General features: G+C 48.8%; 1 long non-coding RNA gene across 1 annotated transcript in view; it reads left to right on the forward strand.

Moving 5' to 3' along the window:
* Positions 1-519: 519 nt before the first annotated feature.
* The window catches only part of LOC137616195 (uncharacterized), a 29,809-nt gene continuing 2,794 nt past the window's right edge, over positions 520-27,534 (forward strand). The window contains exons 1-2 of the long non-coding RNA XR_011039328.1: positions 520-637; positions 8,437-8,575. This is a non-coding gene — a long non-coding RNA (uncharacterized lncRNA). The remainder of the gene's footprint in view (positions 638-8,436; positions 8,576-27,534) is intronic.

The following is a 27,534-nucleotide window of genomic DNA, read 5'->3' on the forward strand; positions in this document are numbered from 1 at the left end:
ATTTACCATTATCACTTTCACTGTTCATATATATTCCATCCCCTTATTCTTTATATTGAATTAATTCGAAGTAATATAAATTCAGTTACTGAGGTTTCTATGTATACAGGAGTCTCCTGACTTCTTTCGAAGTCTTTCTATATATCATCCAATAATATTTCTACTAGTAATTTCACTATTGCAGTTTCTAGACCCAGTTTTATACCAGCTATTCAGTGGAGATTTTAATGAAATAGGTGGTCAAGATGATTTAAATTGAAGAATATATAAGTAAAATATACCTCTTTCGAAGTCTTTCTATGTATTACTCAGTAATAGTAATTCTTTTTACTGATATCAAATTCACTACGATAATTTCTAGATCCAGTTTATACCCGTTATTCAGTGGAGATTTTAATGAAATAGGATGGTCAAGATGATTAAAATTGGGAATATATAAGCGTAAAAGTGCTAAATTTGGCTGAACATTGTTGGAACCTTTTACTCTTTTAGGAGGTGAAAGCTGTTCCTATAACTGGAATTTTGGAACAACAATAACAATGTCTCTCGTCTCTCGTTATTTCCAAATGACAACAAGGAACGATTATAATATATTGAATTATGTCGCACTATTCTTCTGTTTCCCATTACTGTAAAGGTGAGGCATTTCTTATTACGTAATAACTTTATTGATATTCAAATACTTTTACAGCTTAAAGTGGTCTGCTTTCTTGATTGGAAACTAGAGTGATAGAAATGCCTTTTTTTCAGCCTAGGCCTATATTTTTTCGAGACCTAGCAACCGCATGCCAGATTAGGCCTACCCTCAGAGTAGGCTTGGCAGTGCAGATTGCCGTAGGGCGTATCTTGGCATTTAAAAAAATTATGATTAATAAAAGACAATAAAACAGAGACGTTATCTAAATGAGGAAAACCAAATTTACAGTTTTCAAAATAAACTCTTCTTAATATTGAGTTTTATGTAGTTTTGACATACTCTGACGTTGTACACTACCCGTACTTATGTTTTCACAATTCTTGTATCTATTATTATTATTATTATTATTATTATTATTATTATTATTATTATTATTATTAGCTAAGCTAAAACCCTAATTGGAAAAGAAAGGAAAAATAGAATTCGAATTAGAAGTAAAACCAACGGTTTTTAGGAGAGGGGAACCACAAGTAAGTGAATTTCATAATCAAGAATTATCAGAAACAGTTATTCTTGTGATCAAATCATTCTGAGAAAAGGGATCTCGTAGTTGTAATTCCCACACTCCTGACAACACAACAAAGCCTGAGGGTTGTCAATGTAATTCCCACACACCTGACAACACAACAAAGCCTGAGAGTAGTCAACAGTCAGTTGTAATTCGCACACACCTGACAACACAGCAAAGCCTGAGAGTTGTCAGTTGTAATTCCCACACACCTGACAACAATGCAAGATGTACAGTACAGTAGTTCTGAAAATGACAGGGAAGTTTCTTAGCCTAAACATCTCTGTCCTAAGTTCCAGAACATACCCACATTTTCCGTACCCTTACCTTACCTTACCTTACCTTAGCTAAACTACCCTTACTTCAGCCAACTTACCTTACCTTAGCTAAACTACCCTTACTTCAGCAAACTTACCTTACCTAACCTTACCTAACATTACCTTACCTTACCTTACCTAACTTTGCCTTATCTTACCTAACCTTACCTCACCTCACATACCTTTACCTTTCATAACCTAGCCTAACATCAGCTAACCTTTCATTACCTTAGTTTTACATAGCTTAGCTAAGCAAATCTTCCCTTCCCTTCCCTTCCCTACAATACTCTACATTGTACTATTTCTGCTTTAACTTAGTGCAGTAAATATGGAAGGAAAGTAAAGGATAGACCTTAGCTTTTATCACACTAGGCCAGGGTGTAATTAAAGTAACTTGTAGGTTATCTTAAGGGATAAAATGCTAAGGTCAATTCTTTAATTTATCTCCATATTTTAAATATTTAACTTAGCCGGTGAATATATAATAGCTGCAACTCTGTTGCTCGACAGACACATACAATAAAAACTCGCCAGCGATCGCTATACAGGTTGCGGGTGTGCCCACCAGCGCCAACTGTCGGCCAGATACCACTCTCGATGTAAACAAAGACTCAATTTCTTCTCTGTCGACGTGTCGACAAGACGTACTTTTACTCGCTGTAGAACCTGGAGTTTTTCCCATCATATTTGGTGAAGTACTTTAATTTGGTTTGAGCTTTCGCAGTGCAGGTGTTTTATCTTCATCTTAAATCTTGAACTAGTTTTTGGATAGATTTAATTTTTTGATGACAAAGAGAGTATGGACTTTCTTTGACTTTTAAATGGCCGACCCTTCCCTTAGACGGAAGTGTGTTTAGGCTTTTAGCAATTATCTTATCACGTTATAAATTAATTATAGATTTTCCTCTATATATTTTATATCTCACCGCCTTTATTAGGCCTCTTCGATTAACTTTCCATTTATAATAAACATAAAAATAGATTTTAATGATTTGTTTATATGCGACCTTCCTGAGAGTAGGCGGTCCTAACTTGGAAACTGAAGTTAAACAACGTTGAGCCCTTTCAATCGTAAATAGCTTTAAAGAGCTAATGATTTAAAACTTTTTAAATGAATATTTTTTAATAGATATTTTATGAAAGATTTTCTTTGAATAGTCTTCGTACTGTTTCAAAGATGAACTAACGTTTAGTTTATTTATGCTACGCAGTTTGCGCTCTATCGTTACGATAGAGAGAGAGAGTATCACGGTTTCACTTTGCAGAAAGAGTAAATCGATTCTGACGTTTTGTTCATTCTTCTTTCAAAGCTTAAATGTTTTAAATTATATTTTAAAGGAACTTTTTAATTGAAAAACCTTTCAGTTTTTTTTTTCCTTTGGTCAAATAACATGTTTTTTTTGACGAAACGTAAGTGGGCTCTTCTCTTAGGTGCGTAATCAAGAGAGAGAGAGAGAGAGAGATAGAGACGGAGGGAGAGAGAGGGGAGAAAACGTTCCGTTCAAGCGGGTAACGTTGTTCTCGAGTTACTCTCGTCCCTAGTCTCTGTACGGGGAGAAAGGATAAAACGTTTTTAGTTTTTTTATTCTCGTCCCCAGGCAATGTACGGTGAGAGATTGAAAACGTAGTTTTGAATGAACTAGTGTTTAGTCTCTTCCCCATCCACTGAATTTTTTCATCTTGAAATATGTTTATTGTTTTTTGCTGGTATTAATGTGCTTGCATTATACGACTGATTTCGCTATTACTACCTTTTGATGAGGTTAGAATTGCGTGCTTCAGGTAGAAATCAGTAAAAGTTTCGATTTCAGTGAAATAAGTGCTAAACAGAAAATCGTAGTGATAAAGTGATATTGCGCAAAGTGTTATCAGTGTTGCGACCGAGGGTTCATCTGTTCGTGCCTGTCGTTCGCCTAGTCCGGGACCTCTTGCAAGCTCCCAAGCCCAGGGGAGAAGTAATGTCGTACGACTTATGGGTTCGAGAGGCCTTGATCAGCGAACAGACGTTCCCTCTATGGTATCGGGTGTATCTTACCAAGATCACCCCTACCATAAGGCGAGAGAAACGTTTTTCTCCTCGTCATCCGAAGGCTTTTCGCATAAGAAACCTGAAACAAGGTTTCGAGGCCCTTAAGCGAAAGTCAGTCCTTTCAGGACAGGTCCAGCGTCCTGGTTGTAGCCATTAGGACAGCTCTGACCCTATGCAGTCATCGGAAGACTGCTCGCCGCCTAACAAAAGCGTAACACAGACTCCGAGAATCTTTTTGTTGGCAAGGTTTTGCGGTCACAGACGTTACCCTCGTCTCTTACCGCAACCTTTTCCGTTGATCCTAAATGGGTTGTACGGCAAGACATGCAGAATAAGCTTGCCTCCCTTATGGAAGACTATTCTGCCGATTAGTCCGTTGAGCCTAGCCGTTTATCTCATCGAGATCCTGGCTTTCAGCCAACCTAACGTTCCTTTGTGCGTCCTGTTGACGTTGGCGTAGCTAAGTCACGTCAGTCAGGTTGTTTAGAACCACACTCGATGCGGTCTCGTGTGGATTTTCAGCCACATTTGGACGTTAGGCCACTTGCTGATGCTCCTGTTGACGTTCAGGACGTTCGCTAACAATCGGAGTCGACTTGTTTTGACGCTGTGCGTCAACCTCCGCATTCTAGAGTTGTTTTGACTGCTCAGTCTAGGCGGTCAAAGCAGTCTCGAGTGGACGCTGTGCGTCCTCACGCACCTGTTGTTGTTGACAGTTCACAGACTGTCAAGCAGTTACATGACGTTGCGTCCTGGTCTCTCGCACCTGTTGTTGTTGACAGTTCACAGACTGTCAAGCAGTTACATGACGTTGCGTCCTGGTCCGCTACTAATGCACCAGTGCGTGTGGACTCTGCTTGTAAAGCATTGCCACCACGGTAGGTCTCTCCCTTGCTTGAGACTCGGCTATTATCGGACAAGGTTCCTTTAGATGAGGAAGTTGCTGTTCCCCCTCCTACTGATATTCCCTTGAGGACTCTGTCAGACGGAGAGGAGCCTAAAGCTGCTTAGCCCTCTATGGACTTTAAATAAATCATGCTGATTTTTAAGGATCTTTGTCCGGATCTTTTTGTAACTGCTGCTCCTCGTTCGCCTAAACGTCAGAGCTTACACTAGGACTAGCTACTTCGAAGCCGTTGTTTTATAATCTAGTGCTCTCTCGCTCTCCTAGAGAGCTTTACGTTTGCTAGGCGACTGGTTTATCACCAGGAGGAGTTTGGGGGATACAGCCTTTGCTTTCCCTTCTTTTAAACTGGCTTATAGAGCGAGAGTCTGATATGACACGAGAGAAGTTCTCGGCTTGGGAGTTCCTGCCTCTGCCCAGATAGACTTCTCAAATCTCGTAGACTCTCCCTGGCGCCTGGCCAGGAGACGCTCCTAGATTTTACAGGTCAACTTCACAGCTGTTTTCGAGCCTTTGAAGTTTTGCTGTACAATTATGTCATGCATAAACAAGGCTTTCAGGGATGGCTCCAATGTTATGACAGCCACGTTCTCTGCAGGGACAAGTCCCTCAGGGATGGCTCCATGATTTGGCAGCCATGTTCACTGCAGGAGTACGTAAGAGGCAAGTGCGCTCAATGTATTCATTGTCAAGACAAACTTCACGATGAAGTCTACCAGGCTGTCTTGACAGCATTTATGGAAGGCGACTGGATGGTCTCTCTCGACCTTCAGGAGGCATACTTCCACATTCCTATACACCCGGATTCCCAACCGTTTCTGAGGTTTGTTTACAGGAATGTGGGGTACCAGTTTCGAGCTATCGGAGATCAGAGCCTCCCTGTACTTGGACGACTGGCTTCTCAGAGCCTCTTCCAGTCATCGCTGTCTGAAGGATCTCAACTGGACTCTAGATCTGACCAAGGAATTGGGACTCCTAGTCAATTTGGAAAAGTCACAGCTGGTCCCATCCCAAACTATTCTGTATTTAGGGATGGAGATTCACAGTCAAGTTTTTCGGGCTTTTCCGTCGGCCCCCAGAATAGATCAAGCCCTGCTCTCCATCCAGAAGATGCTGAAGAAAGAACGCTGCTCAGTCAGGCTGTGGATGAGTCTGGTAGGGACGCTGTCATCCCTGGAGCAATTTGTCTCACTAGGAAGGCCACACCTCCGTCCTCTTCAATTCCATCTGGCTTTTCACTGGAAAAAGGACAAGACGCTAGAGGCGGTCTCGATCCCGATTTCCGAAAAGATAAAGTCTTGTCTGACTTGGTGGAAGGACAATATCAGCCTACGAGAGGGTCTTCCCCTGGCAGTTCAGATACCCAACCACGTTCTCTTCTCGGACGCATCGGACTTGGGCTGGGGCGCGACGCTGGACGGTCGGGAATGCTCAGGTCTGTGGAACTCGAGTCAGAGGAGCATGCATATCAACAGCAAGGAGCTTTTGGCGGTTCATCTGGCCTTGATAAGCTTCGAGAATCTCCTTCGAGGCAAGGTGGTGGAGGTAAACTAGGACAACACCACGGCCTTGGCGTACATTTCCAAACAGGGAGGTACCCACTCACTGACTTTGTACGAGATCGCAAGGGACCTGCTCATCTGGTCAAAAGATCGAGGCATCTCCCTAGTAACGAGGTTCATCCAGGGCGACTTGAACGTCCTAGCAGATTGTCTCAGTCGGAAAGGTCAAGTAATTCCAACCGAATGGACCCTCCACAAGGATGTGTGCAAGAGACTTTGGACGACTTGGGGTCAACCCACCATAGATCTCTTTGCAACCTCGCTGACCAAGAGGCTTCCAATCTATTGCTCTCCAGTCCCGGACCCAGCAGCAATACATATAGATGCCTTCCTCCTAGATTGGTCACATCTAGATCTTTACGCATTCCCACCATTCAAGATTGTCAACAAGGTACTGCAGAAATTCGCCTCTCACGAAGGGACAAGGTTGACGTTAGTTGCTCCCCTCTGGCCCGCGAGAGAATGGTTCACCGAGGTACTTCGATGGCTAGTAGACGTTCCCAGAAGTCTTCCTCTAAGAGTAGACCTTCTACGTCAACCACACGTAAAGAAGGTACACCAAAGCCTCCACGCTCTTCGTCTGACTGCCTTCAGACTATCGAAAGACTCTCGAGAGCTAGAGGCTTTTCGAAGGAGGCAGCCAGTGCGATTGCTAGAGCAAGGAGAGCGTCTACCATTAGAGTCTACCAATCGAAGTGGGAAGTCTTCCGAGACTGGTGCAAGTCAGTTTCCTTATCCTCGACCAGTACCTCTGTAGCCCAAATAGCTGATTTTCTCTTATACCTGAGAAAAGTACGATCCCTTTCAGCTCCTACTATCAAGGGCTACAGAAGCATGTTGGCCTCGGTCTTCCGGCATAGAGGCTTAGATCTTTCCAACAATAAAGATCTGCAAGACCTCCTTAAGTCTTTCGAGACCTCTAAGGAGCGTCGTTTGGCTACTCCTGGGTGGAATTTAGACGTGGTCCTAAGATTCCTCATGTTAGACAGGTTTGAGCCTTTACAGTCAGCCTCCCTGAAAGATCTCACTCTTAAGACTCTTTTCCTGGTATGCTTAGCCTCGGCTAAAAGAGTCAGTGAGCTTCATGCCTTCAGCAAGAACATCGGGTTTTCGTCAGAAAAAGCTACTTGTTCTCTGCAACTTGGTTTCCTAGCCAAAAATGAGCTACCTTCTCGTCCTTGGCCTAAATCTTTCGATATTCCTAGCTTATCGGAGATCGTAGGCAATGAACTAGAAAGAGTCTTATGCCCTGTTAGAGCTCTTAAGTTCTACTTAGCTGGTACTAAACCTTTACGAGTCCAATCTGAAACGTTATGGTGTTCGGTTAAGAAACCATCCTTGCCTATGTCAAAGAATGCTTTGTCATATTTTATCAGATTGTTAATACGAGAAGCTCATTCACACTTGAGTGAGGAAGACCGATCTTTGCTTAAGGTTAAGACGCACGAGGTTAGAGCTGTAGCAACTTCCGTGGCCTTTAAGCAAAATAGATCTCTGCAAAGTATCATGGACGCAACCTATTGGAGAAGCAAGTCAGTGTTCGCGTCATTTTACTTGAAAGATGTCCAGTCTCTTTACGAGAACTGCTACACACTGGGACCATTCGTAGCAGCGAGTGCAGTAGTGGGTGAGGGCTCAACCACTACAATTCCCTAATTCCATACCCTTTTAATCTGTCTCTTGAAATGTTTTAATGTTGTTTTTATGGGTTGTCCGGAAGGCTAAGAAGCCTTTCGCATCCTGGTTGATTTGGCGGGTGGTCAAAGTCATTTCTTGAGAGCGCCCAGATTAGGGGTTTGATGAGGTCCTGTTGTATGGGTTGCAGCCCTTGATACTTCAGCTCCTGGGGGTCTGTCAGCATCCTAAGAGGATCGCTGGGCTCCGTAAGGAAGACGTACTTACAAGGCAGAGTAATCGTCTAAGTCGACTTCCTTACCAGGTACCTATTTATTTTGGTTATGTTATATTGATAACTGCCAAAATGAAATAAAAAAACTCTTAGCTTATACGATGTAAACATATTTAACTGGTCTCTACCCACCTCCTTGGGTGTGAATCAGCTATTATATATTCACCGGCTAAGTTAAATATTTAAAAATGATATTTTAATTATAAAATAAATTTTTGAATATACTTACCCGGTGAATATATAAATTAAACGACCCTCCCTTCCTCCCCAATAGAGACGCAGTGGGATGAGAAGAAATTGAGTCTTTGTTTACATTGAGAGTGGTATCTGGCCGACAGTTGGCGCTGGTGGGCACACCCGCACCCTGCATAGCGATCGCTGGCGAGTTTTTATTGTATGTGTCTGTCGAGCAACAGAGTTGCAGCTATTATATATTCACCGGGTAAGTATATTCAAAAATTTATTTTATAATTAAAATATCATGTTTATACATATTTATTAATTCAACAGCACAAGAGGCATGGCCAGCTCCTCAACCTCCTGCTGGAAGCAGATGCATTATACTGTACCTTCACCTAACAGTAAAAATTGAAATCCAAGTAATAGCAACCACGGCTACATAGAGACCTCAGTCTTCTACCTTCTGCTGGTAAGGAATAATTAAAATTTGTCAAAGTCCAATACTTTCATTATCAGTTTGTTTGTGATACAGTTAGGGATTAGGATGGCCCCACCTAACCCCAAAATCCAGCCTCAAACTTGGATCCTTAACAATTATTTGTTCCTACACTAATACAAACTTTCCTTATTTAATACGAGTAATGATAACAGCAAAGCTGGAATACAGCTATAAAAACTTTTCTTATGGTGTCAACAACTACCACTGCCTTCTTGCTCACTAACTACTACACCACTTTGACTTCAGACGTCATTGGAGACAAACCTCTGTCTGCTGGCTGATGACTGGGCTAAAAATTTTAGCCTTTGAACTTTTTTCTTGGTCTCTGTTATTGGTATGATGCTGTGGCATCTTGGGGGTTTGTCCTTGAGTCGGGGAGTTAATTAATGCTTTCACATTACCTTTAACTCTTTAGGTTGGCCAAAGTGGAAAGCTTACACTTGTTGCCTTGGAGATAGACTTCCCTAAAATTGAAGGATCAGACTTCTTTCCACAGGAAGTCATTTTCCGTCCATGTTTACACTCACGGACAATAGTCATCCTAGCAAGTGGTGTTGATTCAACGTTTCAACCTTGTTTTTATCAGAGGCTGACTGCTTTGATTTCAGTAGCCAGACTTGGTCTACGAGCAAAGCTCTTTTAGTGACTTAAGAGATATGCTTTAGGCTGTTTCTCAATGCATTCAAGGTGAAAGTAAGCTAGGGTTATGCGTAAACCATGGTCTCCCTCTGATCTTCCCAGCCCTTCCTGGTTTACTGGCAGATATGGTCACAAGCTTGAGCTGCTGTACTCATCTAGTACTGCATATGGCCTGGTGGCTCAGAAGTACCAACACGTTCAAACACCAGAGCGCTCTAGCTCTTCGGAGCTCCCTGGAGATCTCAGCAAGCTGTCTATCAGTGTATGCTAAAAGTGAAAGCAGGCTTTTCTTTGGAGAGATATGCTTGAGGCAAGAGATCTCTAAACACACTCAGCATTCGCTCAAGGTGAAAGCAGAGCTTTGCTTACACCTGAACGCAGAGCATTATCAGTATGCAAGCTCTTAGTGTATGCTTAAGAGGAGAGCAGGTCTCTTACCAGAGATATAGGATCACTTGAAAAATTTGCTGAAGGCAGGCTGTCTCTCAAGGCATTCAGCGTTCACTCGAGGTGAATGCAGAGCTTTACTCACCCCTGAACACATGCTATCATGCAATGTGTAAAGCTTTTAGCCGATGCTCAACAGCCTACGCTCAACTTGAATGTTTGCCTCCCACCTGAGTGATCAATTGCACCTGAAAACTCTTTTAGCTAGTGACTGTTCTTTCTAGCACCTGAGCGATCAATTGCACCTGAAAATTCTTTTAGCTAGTGACTGTTCTTTCTAGGCACTTATTGTACATTTGGTGGCTGATAGGTTTAGAATAGGTTTCATATTCATTAATATGGAAACAAACTCTTTCCCGATCACGAGTCTTTAGAGCAAGAGAAATGATTTACGGAAGATGTGACGTTTCCCTACTAATCCATCCATCTCTCTCTCTCTCTCTCTCTCTCTCTCTCTCTCTCTCTCTCTCTCTCTCTCTCTCTCTCTCTCTACCTATAAGGGATTCCTGTTTATTTTTAGACTACTTGCTTCTCAATTTAAATTCAGCTATTTTATTTTTTTGAGAAATGCAAATTACTTTATATGTAATTTTTCTCCATTTCGTGGGTATACAATTGTCATCATGCATTTGACTTTCACAATAAAGACAACAATAAGAAATCCGGCAAGGTTGTTTGAAGCACTTGCCTTCCCAAAGTGACCTACCGTTCTCATAACCATCGTTTCTCACCCCAGTCTTGTATCCAAAATTTCTAGGCACCGTCTTGCAACCATCGTTTCATTGCCCAGTCTTGTAACCACCTTTTCTTATCCTGGTCTCGTAACCACCATTTCTTGACCCAGTTTAGCAACCACAGTTTCTCAGCCCAGTTTCGTGACCAAAACTTCTTAGCCCAGTCTCGTAACCACCGATTCTCAGCTTAGTCTAATAACAACCGCTTCTCGGCAAGTCTCGTAACGACCGTTTCTTGTCCCAGTCTTGTAACAACTGATTCTCGGCCCAGTCTTTTAACCACAGTTTCTAAGATAAATTTCGTAACCAAAACTTGTCTGCCCAGTCTCGTAACCACCGATTCTCAGCATAGTCTCATAACCACCGATTCTCAGCATAGTCTCATAACCACCGTTTGTTACGTAACAGACATACAAACCACGCTATTTAATAGGGGTTATTACTTTCGCCGTAGCTGAAATGACGAGCCATTAGAATTTTAACGAGGGTTTACTACCCCCCTCTCACTCACACCTGTGCTTGAGCTCACTTTGCTCTCGGCTCGGGTGGTAGTCGGACGTGTCCGCTTTCACCCTCGCCTTTCTGACAGCCATTTAATGCTTTTTGCTTTTCCTTTTACAGATGTGTTTGAAGTTGGCCTCTGCTATCATGCGAAAGTGTCCTGGATTACCAGACCGACCTTGTGGCACGTTTATGTCAGCGGTCGATACGGACCCTCACACCCTTTGTCCTTATCATAGGGGCCAGCGGTGTGATAGAAATAATAAGTATGGTGAGTGTAGTGAGTGGTCTACCTCCCAGTGGGAGAGGTTTTCTCGGCAACGGAAGAAGTCCAAATGGGATATTTCTCCTTCGAAGGTTTCTTTGAAAGGAGAAAATCCCAAGGGCTCTTCTTCTATTGCCCAAACCTCCTCCGAAGCTCCCACTCGATCGGTTTCTTCCAAGAAACTGTCGAGTGGTAGTGTAGGCCATAGTTCTGTTGCCCGATCTTGGGGTTCGGGAGAGGGAGTTGCCTCCCATAGCGAGGCAGCTCCTCCTCCTCCCCCGGGGGAGGATTTAAATCTTAATTTGTATAATAATGATTAATTTCAGCTTTGGTCTTCCTTGGGGCTTAAGGGTTCGCCCTCCAAGGAAGCCTTGTTTGACATGATCCGCTTGGGGGCCGCTATCAAACAATCACCGACTTTGGCAGAGGTTGTTCCTCTGTCTATCGTCGACATTGTGGTGGCAGAGGCTTCCGATGCGGTATCTCAGACCTCTGCTCCTGATCAACCAGTTGTAGCTGAAGGCTTAGTTCTCCCTCTGCTCATCCTTCGAGGGAGGAACTAAGTCCAACAGTCTCTCCTGCCGGTGATTCTCCCCATCGGGGGAGTTCACTCACAAAGACTCCTCTTCGGAGGACTGCTGACGGTCAGCCCGCTGACCCCTTGACCCCCAGAGGGCGCATACGGCGTAAAGCCCGCCTTCCTCTTCGCTGGAAAGGCCTTCCTTCACCTCACAAGTGTGTGAGGAGGTGCCTCTTCGGTTCATCGTCTCCACAGTCCGCCGCAGAGGAACCTCGCCATCGTTCTCCGACTCTCCCAGCTACAACCATGGACCTCTCTGCGGATCGTTCGTGATTCCCTTTGGTAGAAGGTTGTCCTTACAAAGGACACGTCGACCTTCCACCCATCAGACCTGCTGACCTGCCGTCGCCGTTCCTGGCTGCCGACGCGCTGTGGGCGCCGGCGCATCCTGTTGTGAAACAGGCAACGGTCCGTTCAGGGCAACAAGGGCGTATGCGCAAGTTGGCACATACGTCCCTTACGCACCAGCGCTCACCTGCGTGCTAACGCTCAACTGCGCGCCAGCGCTCTCCTGCGTGCAAGCGCTCATCTAACGAGGATGTTCCTGTTAAAGCGGGCAAGCGCTCACCTGCGCGCCAGCGCTCACCTGTGCGCCAGCGCTCTCCTGATCGCCAGCGCGCTACTGCGCGCCTTCAACCTGCTGCGCGCCATCGTTCTTCTATGTGCCAGCGCTCACCAAAGCGCTAGAGCTCTCCTGCGCGCCAGCGCTCTCCGCGCCAACGATCTCCTGCATGCCCACGATCTTCTGATCTGGGAGCAGTATGGAAGTTAATTTCTTCCTCTGCTCGTCAACGCTCGCCAACGCGCCAGCGCTCGCCAACGCGCCGTCGTTCTCCGTTCACCACCTGCGCGCCATCCCTCGCCAGCACGCCTTCGCGCCCAGTCTCCCACTCGCACCCACGAGGTTGCACGCCCACGAGGTTGCGCGCCCACGCCTATCTCCTCAGCCTGATGTGCGCACTCATGCGCGCCCACACGCAAGAGATGTGTCTCCTGCGCGTGCGCACCCAACGGTATCATCGCCCGCACGGGCTCTTCAGCCTGATCCTGCACGCCCGCTCGCAAGAGATGTCTCTCCTGCGCGTGCGCGCCCAATGGTATCATTGTCTGCATGGGCTCTTCAGCATGATCCTGCGCGCCCACGCGCACGCGAACATTCACCCTCGCACGCGCGAACGCGCAACCTTCCTTCTGTGCACCCTCTGCTTTCTCCAGCTCGCGCCCCTGCGCACGCGAACATTCACCCTCGCACGCGCGAACGCGCAACCTTCCTTCTGTGCACCCTCTGCTTTCTCCAGCTCGCGCCCCTGCGCGCAATCGCTCGTCCGCGTGCCCGCGCGCACCCTCGCCATCGCCCTTGCGCGCGCGCCAACAGTCACCCGCGTGCAACTCAGGGTATTTCCCATCACGCGAGCGCCAGCACGCTCCCCAGTGGAATCATCAACCACCCCTTCCACATGCGGAAGGCTGCAGGACAACGCGCGGCAAGGTGTCATCGTCGCGTCCCTCCCCCCCCCGCAGAACAGCGCACTCGCCGGCAGGGGGAAGGTTCCAGAAAGGTCCAGGGACATTTCTTCTCCTTCATCATCTTTGTTTTAGGCGAACCCTCTTTGGTAACTCCTCCCAGGGATTGGTCGATCTCGTTCCCTCCAGAGTAAGTATCTGACAGCGCAGCCGTCAGCCAGCAGCCTTGGTTTGGGACACTGGTCAGAGCGGTCATGCAGACGTTTAAGCCTGTTCTCTCTGACCTGGGCCACAAATCCTTGGCAGCTTCTACTCCCATGAATAGGAAAAGAGGAGTTTCGAACGTGGTAATTTCTACGAGGGTGAAGCTGACTCCTCGTTAGTCCTTGAGGAAGGCCTCCTCACCCCCCCCCCCCGACTTTCTCTCCCTCCCCTTCGGACGAAGACTTCCCGTCCTCAGGGGAGTCACGTGAGGTGAGGCGTTCCCCTATCGCACCAATGAGGGAAACCCCACCTCGCGCTGGAAAGTCTTCTAGGGTAGGGGTCGAGAAGAGCCTCCCACTATCGTTGTTGGAGTCTTGCATCCCTCCCTGGAGGGAATCGAAGGACTCCAAGACTGTACCGAAGTCTTCATCAAGGCTTAGCCCGGAGCCAGCCAAGCACTTGGAAAACGTCCATGAGTTCCCCCAAGAAGAGCTTTTGGGGACAGGAGACTTCGCTGCTAGCCCTTCAGGAGGAGAGCTGCAGGAATCAGAACATGCGTTCTGGCAGGTTCTGACCCTTATGAGGAATCTCAATGGGTTTGCTGATCCAGAGATTCCTCCTCGTGAGGGCAAAGACACGGTCTTGGAATGAGTCTTTGGGACTCAAAAGGCCAGTGCGGCTTTGCTCTGGTCTCAGGGGTCAAGAGTGCCAGAGACAAGTTCGAAGTCCAGCTCTCCGAGCTTGCCTCCTCCAGCCGATCCAGCTCCGGCAACAAGCTCCTCCCACATCCTCGTGTCCAACAGAGGAGGTACTTCGACATCGTTGAGGAGACTTGTTTGGCTCTTCCCCTTCACCATTCGTTGGAAGAGCTTACCAGGGGAGTCCCTCTTGAGAGACTCTCCAACCGGCAGGTCTCATTCTCGGCAACGGAGATCCTTAGCCAGGAGAAGGTGGCAAAGTGTGCCATGCAGGCCACTTTGTGGCTGGATATCTGGCTAGGGACCCTAGGCATCCTGTTACGTTTGGAGTATTTATCCAAAGAAAGTACCAGGAAGGCTATAGAAACCTTTTTACTCTCGGGCACTCGCACGATCGAGTTTCTACCCCACCAAGTCTCGAACTTGTGGGCTAACATCATCTTGAAACGTTATGGGGAAGAACTTGTTTGAGCCTAGGGACGTGGAGCAGGCCACTGAGAGGTGGAGGAAGTCCAACCAGGACTCTCTCCTACATAGGGCTCTAACATCGAACCCCTATAAACCTCCAGCACCCCAGCAGCCATGCCCTACTAAGACAACGAAACCGATAGCTGCAGCGAAGACGACGGTGTCTAAGCCCTTTCCTGTCAAGAACAAGAAAGGCAAAAAGTCCTTCAGGGGAGGAAAGAATCCTAGAGGGAGAGGCCGAAGCCGCAAACGCTAGGATTGGCAGTCCCCCTCCAGGTCCACCAGTGGGGGGATGCCTACAAAGTTGCACGAACAGGTGGCAGCAACTCGGGACCGATTCCAGGACGATTTCCGTAATCAGTCAGGGATATTGCGTCCTGTTCACAACATCTCTACCTCCCCTGACAGTGGATCCAGTGTCGATGAGCTCCCTTGCCATGGGATCAGCAAAGGGGCAAGCCCTTCGGGCAGAAGTCCAGACCATGTTGAAGAAGGGCGATCTCCAAGAGATAGTCGACGTGTCTCCAGGCTTCTTCAGTCGACTCTTTCTTGTAAAGAAGGCGTCTGGAGGCTGGAGACCAGACATCGACCTCTCAGCTCTGAACAAGTTTGTCAAGGAAACTCCGTTCAGCATGGAGACGGCAGACACGGTCAGACTTGCAGTGAGATCGCAAGACTTCATGTGTACACTGGACCTGAAGGACGCGTACTTCCAGATCCCAGTCCATCCGTCTTCAAGGAAGTACTTAAGATTCAGCCTAGACAACAAATTTTACCAGTTCAAGGTGCTGTGTTTCGGTCTCTCCACAGCACCACAGGTTCTCACCAGAGTGTTCACCCTAATATCGTCGTGGGCACACAGGATCGGCATCCGTCTCTTCCGTTGTCTGGACGACTGGATGATCCTAGCAGACTCGGAGTCAGCCCTTCTTCAACACCGAGATAAACTTCTGGGACTTTGCCAAGATCTGGGGATGATGGTAAATCTCGAGAAGTCCTCTATGCTCCCCACTCAAAGACTGGTATATCTAGGCATGATCATAGACACCAATCTCCACAAAGCCTTCCCATCAGACGACAGGATAGCAAGGCTGAGGAGGGTCGCAAGCCCTTTCCTCAAACGAGATGAACTTCCAGCCTAATCGTGGTTACGTCTCCTCGGTCACCTCTCATCTTTGGCCCATCTAGTTCCCAACGATCGCCTCAGGATGAGATCCCTCCAATGGCAACTCAAGTCTCGGTGGAATTAGGGTTACGATTCCCCGGACGTCATGATCACTATGGGACCTGCGAAGAGGAGTGGATCTTCTCGTCCTCCCCCCGGATTTGATGCTGTTTTCGGATGCCTCAAAGAAAGGGTGGGGGTCCCACGTTCTGCAACACAGGACCTCAAGCCTGTGGTCAGAATCAGAAAAGTGCCTCCATATAAATCTGCTGGAAATGAAGGTCGTATTCCTGGCCCTTCAGCAGTTCCAACAATACCTGGCGGGTCACTCTGTGGTGGTGATGAGCGACAACACCACAGTAGTGGCTTACATCAAAAGGCAAGGAGGTACCTTTTCTAAGCAGCTATCCCATCTCGCAGTAGAGATTCTCAGATGGACCGAAGTCCACTCGATTCCACTATCGGCACGTTTCATTCCAGGCAAGAGGAATGTGCTCGCTAACAGTCTGAGCAGAGCGTCTCAGATAGTGAGTACCGAGTGGTCTATGGATCATCTAATAGCCAACAAAGTCCTGACTTTGTGGGGTTCCCCGACTGTAGATCTGTTCGCGACAGCGTTGAACTTCAAGCTTCCGCTGTACTGCTCCCCAGTCCCGGATCCCAAGGCGCTCAGGCAAGATGCCTTCCAACAACGGTGGGACAACATCGACGTGTACGCCTTTCCCCCGTTCTGTCTGATGAGGAGGATGCTCAACAAGACCAGAATATCGGTCAATCTTTCGATGACCCTTATAGCTCCGCTATGGCATCACGCGGATTGTTTTCCGGACCTTCTGCAACTCCTAAGGGAACTTCCGAGAGAATTCCCTCTGCGACACGAGCTACTCAGACAACCACATGCCAACATCTTCCACAAAGCCGTAGCTTCGCTATGGCTTCACACCTGAAGCCTATCCAGCATCTCCTCGCTGAGAGCGGATTTTCGCAACAAGTTGCGGTCAGGATGTCTGGACATCTGCGAAAGTCATCCGCATCTGTCTACCAGGCAAAGTGGAGACTCTTCTGTGGTTGGTGTCGTGGAAGGGGTATCTCTCCACTCGATGTCACTATTCCAGCAATAGCGGAGTTCTTTGTGTATTTGCGGGAAGAAGTGCGCCTTTCAGTGTGGGCGGTGAAAGGCTATCGCTCAGCCTCAAGTCTAGCCTTCAGGCTCAAAGGAGTGGACATTTCTTCCTCGCTGGAACTTTCCCTACTCATAAGAAGTTATGAACACCTGCCCTCAGTCAGAAGTGAGACCTCCTCTATGGGACGTGGTTCGAGTTCTCAGGTCTCTTAAGAGACCTCCCTACGAACCATTATGCCAGGCTTCAGATCGCCACCTAACTTGGAAGATGGTGTTCCTACTAGCTTTGGCCTCGGCCAAACGAGTCAGTGAACTTCATGGTCTCTCATATGACATCGCCCATTCAAGGGGATGGGGGGAGGTAACGTTCAAATTCGTCCCTGAGTTTATTGCTAACACTCAGAATCCGGGGGTGCCGGACCCTCGGATCGACTCCTTCCAGATTTCGAGTTTTCGTTCTGTAACAGGGACCATCTCCTACTGTGTCCAGTAAGGAGTCTGAGGCTCTATCTCAAAAGAACGGCTTCAGTACGTCCCCAAGTGCAGGCATTGTTTGTGAGTATTGGAAGGATTAAGAAGAGGGTCACCAAGAACACCATCTCGGCATGGATTCGTAGGATGATTCATCTGTCCCTGAATCCAGACCCTCCTCCGTCACGTCGCCCTAGAGCACAAGACGTCAGGGGCGTAGCTATGTCCCTGGCCTTCAAGAAAAATTTCTCAGTGACGTAGGTGCTCCAAGCTGGCACCTGTGGAAGCGTCACACGACCTTCACAGCACACCACCTGCAAGACGTGACCCACAGGAGGCTCGATACGTTTTCTATCGGCCCTGTGGTGGCTGCACAACAGCTGGTGTAAAACCTCAGGCTCCTTAATGGACAAGTAGCAGAAGGTTGAGGGCATTGTTACCCGGTTATAGTCTGCATGAAAGAAAAGGTATGTCTAGCCCTTATTCTTTTCTTCATCCTCCCCTCTCTTGGGGAAAGCAGCATCCTGGGTTCTCTGCACAGCTGACCTCGAACCACTGCAGGTAAACCATGTTTCCTTGTGTTCCTAGTTTTAAGCTAATACTGTCACGTCCCCATACCCTGACGAGGTGGTATTGGGAGAGTCCTAGCCTAAAGTTTCCATCTAAAGGACTACAGGTCAACTTCCTAGGACAAGTCACACTTCATACCTTCACACACAGCTTACGTAAGCCGCAGCCCTTGCGTAGCAAGGTTCTAGCGAGCTGCAGGGACTCCTTATTGTTGAATGCTGACACACTCAGATACTGAGTCCCCGGGCAAAGCCAAAAGCCAGTACTGGCCGGGACTTTCCACCCTTCCTAATGGGTGAGTTACCCCTATTAAATAGCGTGGTTTGTATGTCAGTTACGGAACAAATGACAAATTCGTAGATAATTTGTATTTTTCCTAACTATACAAACCTTAGCTATTTAATCAAACTTGCCTGCCAGCCCTATCCCCCTTGAAGACCTACCTCTAAGCAAAGTGAGCTCAAGCACAGGTGTGTGTGAGGGGGGGCGGTAGCAAGCTACCCTCCCTACCCCCCGCTAGCTAGCGGTGGGGTAGTAAACCCTCGTTCAAATTCTAATGGCTCGTCATTTCAGCAATGCCGAAAGTAATAACCCCTATTAAATAGCTAAGGTTTGTATAGCAAGGAAAAATACAAATTATCTACGAATTTGTCATTTCTCGGCCAAGTCTCGTAACCACCGATCCTTGGCCCAGTCTTGTAACAACTGATTCTTGGCCCAGTCTTGTAACCACCATTTCTCAGTCCAGTCTTATAACCACCGCTTTTCACTCTAGTCTTCTAACCCCCGTTTCTATTCTCATTCTCATAACCACCATTTCTCGCTCTACTCTTTTAACCACCCATTCTTGGCCTAGTCTCGTAACCACCCATTCTCGGCCTAGTCTCGTAACCACCCATTCTCGGCCTAGTCATATAACCACCCATTCTTGGCCTAGTCTCATACCTTCCTATTTTTGGACTAGTCTTGTAACCACCCATTCTCGGTCCAGTCTCATAATCACATCTTCTTGGCCCAGTCTCATAACCAGAACTTCTCGTCACAGTCTCATAACCAACATTTCTCGGTCCAGTCTTACAATCACCACTTCTTGGCCCAGTCTCATAATCAAAGCACCTTGGCACAGTCTCGTAATCACCACTTCGTGGCCAAGTCTCGTAACCACAGTTTCTCGGCCAAGTCTCGTAACCACCACTTCTAAGCCAGGTCTCGTAACCACCACGTCACGGCCAAGTTTTTCAATCATCACTTCTCACACCAGTCTCCTAACCACCGTTTTTTGCCCTAGTCTCCTAACCACTTTTTCTTGGCCCAGTCTGGTAACCACCGTTTCTCAGCCCAGTCTGGTAACCACCGTTTCTCAGCCCAGTCTGGTAACCACTGCGTATTGCTCCAGAATCTTAATCACTGTTTCTCGGCCAAACCTTGTAACAACCTTTTCTCGGCACAGTCTCTTAACCACTGCTTCTTACCTCAGTCTCCTAAACATCATTTGTTCCGTAACCGAAATACAAACCACGCTATTTACATGGGGTATTACTTTCGGCGTAGCTGAAATGACGAGCCATTAGATTTTTAACGACGGTTAACTACCCTGTCGCGGGCTAGCGAGGGGGTAAGGGAGAGGTAGCTAGCTACCCCTCACCCCTCACACACCGGTGAACTGATTCACTTCGCTTTTGGCTCGGACGGTGGGCAGACGTCTCTGTCCCGTCCTCGCATGGCAGCCATTAATGTTTTGTCTTTCTTTAATTACTTACTTTTCTTATACTTAATATATATGTAAACATTCTTAGGTTTATGTATATATTTGAGTATAGAAATACAGTAAGTTTCCTTTTCAGTGTTTGTGCTGTGTGTGCAGTGTACGACAACTTTTCCGTGTGGTTCCAGGCCCCCCCGGTGACATTTCATGAGTCGCGGCCTCTCCCTTGGTCCTTTGGTCCTCCCTTCGACTTCCGATTCTCGGGCGCCGTGGGGAATCGTCATTGGTGGACTTTATTTATTAGTCTGTTTTCTCCGCTGTTCCTCCTTCCCTACGGGGAACTTGGACTATCAGCGTAGGGAACATGGGAGTTAGTTTGACTACGGTCTCTCTCTCTCTCTCGAGGTCGTTCATCCTTTTATTACTACTACGTATTACGGTAGCTTCCTTTCCGTTGCGGGTTGAGTTGCTACTCTGTTATTTTGTGTCAATTATTTTTAATGAAATCTAATTGTATTTGTTAACTTTTCAGCTTCTGTGTAGAACGCTTTCCTTCGGGGTTCATTCGTTCTTACTATTAGTGAACATTCTTTGATGAATTACATAATTGTTATAATTCTGTTTTTGTTACAATTCTCCGCCTTCACCCCCCCCCCCTTCCCGTGAGTGGGGGAGGAGGGCGCATTCCTGGTGTGTAATTCTTATGTTCTTTTCCCTCGGGGTTCCTCTTCGGAGTTCCCCCGGGGGAATGAATGTTAACTAATCATTTATTTTATTTTCAAAGTTAACTATCTAGTTTTTCGTTTGCCTAATGTGCCAATGAAGCAGAGCTGTCCTGTTTGGGCCTGGGGAGTCTGCTGTTGCCACCTCGTCTCTACGACTTCGTCATGGGCATGTTCCCTTCTCCTAGAAGTTCTCCCGTGACAACTGTCAGCTCCTTAGTTCATTTAGAACGCTCAGGAGGTTCGGCTCCATGGATGGGTAACTTCCCTTCCGAGGGAGGTTCCCTTCCCAGGTATGAGTGTTTTTTTCCCCCGTGGGGGGGGGGGGCAACTTCTCTTACCTTAATAATTCCTTGTTGGTTTTTTCCTGGTCCTCGGGCGGTTATGCTCTTGGTGCTGAGCGACCGCTTTTGTAACCATGCTCAAGGGGCTGAGCGGTTGCAAGGCCGGACCTTGGAATTCGTGCGATTATGCTCTTGGTGCTGAGAGGTCGCACTTGCAGCTACACTCAAGGGGCTGAGCAGCTGCAGGAGCTCCTCTTCGGAGGGTTGCTCTTTATGGTCAGCTTGCTGATCCAACGGCCCTAAGGGGCACCTTCATCAGTTCTTCTTGTCTCTTCTACGAAGTGTTCTCCTCTCTCGTTTACGAGAGAGGACACTCATAGAGACTCCTCTTCGGAGGACTCCCCTGCTGTTGTTACTGATGTTGCTGAAGGCTCAGTTCCCCCCTCCAAACATCCTTCGAGGGGGCAGCTGAGTCCAACGGTCTCTCCTGCGAGTGTCTCTCCCCCTCGGGGGAGTTCACTAACAGAGACTCCTCTTCGGAGGACTGATGATGGTGCTCCTGTCCGTGGTCGTCTTCATCTTCAACAGCAGAGGATCCTCCTCAACGAGATCAGACCGTTGCAGCTGCTTCGCTAGACCTTTCGGCAGATCGTTCGCGATCTCCGACACCTGCCAGACCTTCTTGTCTTCCATCTCCATTCCTGGGCGCAGATGCGCAGTGGGCGCCACTCCACCCCATTTTCAAATGGGCACCAGTCCCTTCGGGACATAGGGCTTATCTCACAATGTGAGTAAGTCCCTTTAGTACCCGGTTTTTACCTGTGCAACCTCGTTCTCCTGCTCGCTCGCGCGCGCAGTAGTTCGCAAATGCTCTCCTGCTGTGGACCAGATTTCTGTTGAATCAACACTCCAGCGAACTCCTGTAGCTGAGTGTCGCCGTAGATCTCCTGATCGCCAACTCTTCTGAGACCTTCTGTGCGGCTACGCGCCATGTGCACCAACGGTCTCCTGAACGGCCCCGATCGCCTGCTCGCCATCACACATTTGCTCGGCCTTTTCTGATGTGCGCAATGCGTGCCAACGTTCGCCCTCGCGCCCACGATCTCCGGATCTGGGCGCAGGCAGGGAGATTATTTCTTCGATGAACTCCAACGTTCGCCTGCTCGCCATCCCACATCTGCGCGCCCTTTCCTGATGAGCACAATGCGCGCCAACGTTCGCCCACGCGCCCACGATCTCCGGATATGGGCGCAGGCAAGGAGATTATTCCTTCGCCTCCTCGCCGACGACCTCTCTGGTTCTGCACCCTCGCTGATATCTTCTGGCCGCGCAACTACGCGCCAACGATCTCCCCGGTTCCTGCCTTGTCACTCGCAGTTCAAGAGGTTCCTACGCTAGCGCACAGGCGCTCACAGGTTCCTCTGGACTCGCAGTGCCCTTCTGGAGTTTCGGTCCCAGCGCTCACTCGCTCGCCAACGCGCCAGCACGCTTCCACATCACAGTGCGCCGCCCAGGAGGCACCTAAGCTAGCGCACAGCCGCTCACAGGCACCCCAGGGCTCTCCTTGCGCGCCAGCGATCTCCTAAGCGCCCGCGCGATTCTTCGCCTGCGCGCAAGCACTTTTCAAAGCCCCAACGCTCCCACGCTTCAAATCGTCGTAGGTCTCCTACCCGCCCACGCGTTAACTCTCCTGTACGCGATCAATCGCTACGCGCCATCGCTTGCCAACGCGCCATCGCTCGCCAACGCGCCTTCGCCCGCCTACGAGCCATCGCTCGCCAAAATGCGCCATCGCATGTCAACGCGCCATCGCTCGCTTACTTGCCATCGGTCTCCTGGCCGCCAGTGCTCGCCCTTACAACCGCGCGCTCACTCACCGCGCGCCCACTCGCCCGTGCGCCCACTCACCCGCACGCCCACTCACCCGCGCCCCCGCGAGCATGCGCACTTATGTTCGCCTGTGCGCATGTACACCCATGTTCGCCCGCGCGCATACTAACGATTTTTCCATCATGCGAGCGCCAGCACGATTTCGACCGCGATTCCCATCAGGTTTTGCAACACAGGCAACCTGGCGAGTCTTCTGGAGCGCGTACTTCCAGATCATTGTCGTCACGATCTCCACCCGTAGACGCAGAGCAGCGCACGTGCAGGAGCAGGAAGAAGCTTCAGAGAGGTCTGTGTGCCATGCAGGCCACTTCGTGGCTGGTCATCTGGCTTGGATCTCTGGGCATCCTGTTGTTATCAGAGGACTTGTCCAAGGAGAGCACCAGGAAGACCATGGAAACTTTCCTCCTCTTGGGCACGAGCACCATCGATTTCCGGCCCATCAAGTTTCGAACTTGTGGGCAAACTCGATGTTGAAGCATTGAGACGCAGTGACCGAGAGGTTCCTCTCGAAGTCCCAACCGGGGATGTCGGCAAGCTCAGACACACTTCCATCCTTGGAAAGAGCTTGTTTGAGCCCAAGGTCGTGGGACGGACAGCTGAGAGGTAGAGGAAATTGAATCACGATTCGCCCCTCCAAAAGGCGCTTACATCCAGACCCTACAAGCCTCCAGCGCCTCAACAACAACCACCTCGTTGGCCTAGGACATCGGAACCTGCTCCGGGGGCAAAGACAAAGGTGTCTATACAGCAACCCCCTCCTGTCAAGGAAAAGAAGGACAGGAAGTCCTCCTGGGGAGGCAATAATCATAGAGGGAGCGGCCGAGGCCGCAAACGCTAGGATTGGCAACCCCCCTGCTCCCCAGTGGGGGGATGCCTAAAGTTGCGCGTTCAGGTGGCAGCAACTCTGGGCCGATTCCTGCACGATCTCCGTGATCAGCCAAGGATATCGCGTCCCGTGCATAACATCTCTACCTCCCCTGAGAGCGAATCCAGTGTTGCTGAGCTCCTATGCCATGGGATCGGCAAAGGGGCTAGCCCTTCGGGCAGAATTCGAGACCATGCTCTAGAAGGATGCTCTACATAAGGTCGTCGACGGCTCCCTCGGCTTCTTCAGTCAACTTTTTTCTTGTTAAGAAGGCATCTGAAGGCTGGAGATCCTTCATCAGCTCTGAACAAGTTTGTCGAACAAACTTCGTTCAGCGTGGAACGGCAGAGTCGTTCAGACTTGCAGTGAGACCACAAGTCTTCAGGTGCACACTGGATCTGAAGGACGGGTACTTCCAGATCCCAATCCATCCGTCTTCCAGGAAGTACTTGAAATTCAACCTAGACAACAAGGTCTTCCAATTCAAGGTGCTGTGTTTTGATCTCTCCACAGCACCACAGGTGTTCACCAGAATGTTCATCCTGATATCTTCGTGGCCACACAGGATCGGCATCCGTCCCCTTCGCTATCTGGATGACTGGCTAACCCCGGCAGTCTCGGAATCGACCCTTCTTCAACATCGAGCCAAGCCTTCTGGGACTTTGCTAAGATCTAGGGATCATGGTAAATCTTGAGAAGTCTTCTCTGCTTCCATCCCAACAACTGGGATATTTAGGCATGATTTTAGACTCCAATCTCCACAACGCCTTCCCATCAGTCGACAGGATAGCAAGGCTGAGGAGAGTCACAAAACCTTTCCTCAGACGAGGAGAGCTTCCAACCCAATCTTGGTTACGTCTCCTAGGTCACCTTTCCTCCCTGACCCATCTAGTTCCAAACGGCCGCCTCAGGATGAGATCCCAGCAATGGCGGCTCAAGTCCCGGTGGAACCAAGGCAACGATTCCCCGGACACTCCGGTCCCTATGGGATCTACGGATCGAATGGACCCGCAGTGTTGGTTGTCCTACGGGAACCTTAGAAAGGGAGTGGATCTTCGCGTACTTCCCCCGCATTTGATGCTGTTCTCGTACGCATCAAAAGAAGGGGGGGGGGGGCACTTTCTGAACCAAAGGATCTCAGGCCTATGGTCAGAATCAGGAAGGTACCTCCACATCAATCTGCTAGGAATGAAGGCCGTATATCTAGCCCTTCTACAGTTCCAACAACCCTGGCGGGTCACTCCGTGAGCGACAACACCACGGTAGTGGCTTATTTCAACAAGCAGAGAGGTACCCTTTCATAACAGCTTTCCCATCTTAAAGTAGAGATGCTGAGATGAACCGTTTCCACTCAATACCACTATCGGCTCGCTTCATTCCGGGCAAAGGAATGTGCTCTCCGACAGTCTGAGCCGAGCCTCACAGATAGTGAGTGCCGAGTGGTCTTGGGGACCCCTAGTAGCCAACAAAGTCCTGACTTTGTGGTCCTGTTCATGACAGCCTTGAACTTCAAGCTGCTGCTGTACTACTCCCCAGTCCCGGACCCAGGCACTCTGGCAAGATGCCCTCCTATAACGGTGGGACAACATCGACGTCTACGCCTTCCCACCGTTCTGTCTGGTGAGAAGAGTGCTCAACAAGACCAGAATATCGGTCAACCTGTCGAGGACTCTGATAGCTCCGCTACGGCATCATGCAGAGTGGTTCCCGGACCTTCTGCATCCCTGACGGGACTCCCGAGAGAGCTTCCCCCACGACACGGGCTACTCTAGCAACCACACTGCAACATCGGCCACAGAGTCATAGCTTTGCTTCAGCTTCACGCCTGGAGACTATCCAGCATTCCCTCACAGAGAGAGGCATTCCGCAACAAGTTGTGGGGCGGATGTCTCGACACCTGCGAAAGTCATCCGCAGGGGTCTACCAGGCGAAGTGGAGAGTCTTCTGTGGCTGGTGTCGTGGGAGAGGTATCTCTCCCCTTGATGGCACTATTCCAGCAATAGCAGAATTATTGTATACCTGCGGGAGGGAATGCGAATTTCGCTCTCGGCGGTGAAAGCCTATCGCTCGGCCTTAAGCCTGACCTGCAGGCTGAAAGGAAGACATTTCCTCCTCGCTGGTTCTTTCTTCGCTCATACGAAGCTACGAACTTACCTGCCCCAGTCGGAAGTGAGACCTCCTCCATGGATCATGGTTCGGGTTCTTAGGGCTCTCAAGAGACCTCCTTGCGAACCATTACGCCTGGCTTCTGATCGTCACCTGACATGGAAGACGGTGCTCCTGCTCGCTCTGGCCTCGGCCAAGCGTGCCAGCGAACTTCATGGTCTCTCGTACGTCGTTGCCCACTCAAGAGGAGAGGGGAAGGTAACGTTCAGGTTCGTCCCTGAGTTGGTCACTAGTCTCAAAATCTTGGAGCCCGGACCCTCAGTTCGACTCCTTCAGAATTTCGAGTCTCTGTTCTGTAACAGATGACCCAGACCATCTCCTACTATGCCCAGTAAGGAGTCGGAGGTGTTATCTTAAGAACAGCTGGAGTTCGTCCTCACGTGCAAGCCCTGTTTGGGAGCACAGGAAGGACGGAGAGGAGGGTCACCAAGAATACCTTTATAGCCTGGATTCGAAGGGTCATCCATCATGCCCTGAATCCAGACCCTCCTCCGTCATGTCGCCTTAGAGCACTCGACGCCAAAGGCATCGCAACGTCCCTGGCCTTCAAGAGTAACTACTCTATGACGCAGGTACTACAAGCTGGAGTCTGGAAGCGTCAAACGACCACCTTCACAGCCCACTACCTGCAGGACGTGACCCACAGGAGCTTTGATACGTTTTCTATCGGCCCTGTGGTGGCTACAAAACAGCTGGTCTAAACCTCAGGCTCCTTAATGGACAGGTAGCAGAAGGTTGAGGGCATTGTTACCCGGTTTTAGACTGCATGAATGAAAAAAGTATGTCTGGGCCTTACTTCTTTCTTCATCCTCCCCTCTCTTGGGGAAAGCTGCATCCTGGGTTTTCTGCATAGCTGACCTCAAACCTCTCCATGTAAACAATGCTTCCTTGTGTTCCTAGTATCAAGATAATACTGTCGCGTCCCTCATACCCTGACGAGGTGGTATTGGGAACGTCCTAGCCTAGAATTCCATCTAAGGGACTTCAGGTCAACTTCCTAGGACAAGTCACACTTCATCCCTCCACACACAAGCTTATGTAGGCCGCACGTTCCTTGCTGAGCAAGGAACTTGCGAGGTGCAGGGACACTTTTTCTCGAGTGCTGCTCACTCGGATTCTGAGCCCCCGGGCAAACCCAAAGCCAGTAAGACTGGGACTTTCCACCCTTCCTAAGGGGTAAGTCACCCCATGTAAATAGCGTGGTTTGTATTTCGGTTACGGAACAAATGACAAATTCGGAGATAATTTGTATTTTTCCTAACCATACAAACCTTAGCTATTCACACATATTTGCCCGCCAGCCCTATCCCCCAAGGCAAGTCCTACCTCTAAGCAAAGTGAATCAGTTCACCGGTGTGTGAGGGGGGAAGGGTTGGTAGCTACCTCTCCCCTACCCCCTGGCTAGCTAGCGAGAGGGTAGTTAACCCTCGTTAAAAGTCTAATGGCTCGTCATTTCAGCTACGCCGAAAGTAATACCACATGTAAATAGCTAAGATTTGTATGGTTAGGAAAAATACAAATTATCTCCAAATTTGTCATTTCTTGGCTCAATTTTGTAACCACCATTTCTCAGGGCAGTCTTGTAACAACAGTTTCTCTGCCCATTCCCGTAACCACTGTTTCTCGGCCCAGTCTTGTAACCACCACTTCTTAGCCCAGTCTCGAAAACATCACTTCTCGACTCATTCTCGTAACCACTGTTTTTCAGCCCTGTCCCATGCCCATCTCTTCCCTACAGTCTTCTAACCACTGCTTCTCAGCCTAGTCTTATAACCCCCGTTCCTTGTCCCAGTCTCGTAACCACCGCTTTCACTAAAGTCTCCTAGATATTGTTTTTCGGCGGCTCAGTCTCATAGACACTGCTGCTCGGCCCAGTCTCGTAAAAACCCATATCTGGGCCCAGTCTCGTAAACACCCGTCTCTGGGCCCAGTCTCGTAACCATCGTTTGTTGGTCTAGTTTCGTAACC

This window comes from Palaemon carinicauda, chromosome 22 (assembly GCF_036898095.1).
Source record: "Palaemon carinicauda isolate YSFRI2023 chromosome 22, ASM3689809v2, whole genome shotgun sequence".
NCBI lineage: Eukaryota > Metazoa > Arthropoda > Malacostraca > Decapoda > Palaemonidae > Palaemon > Palaemon carinicauda.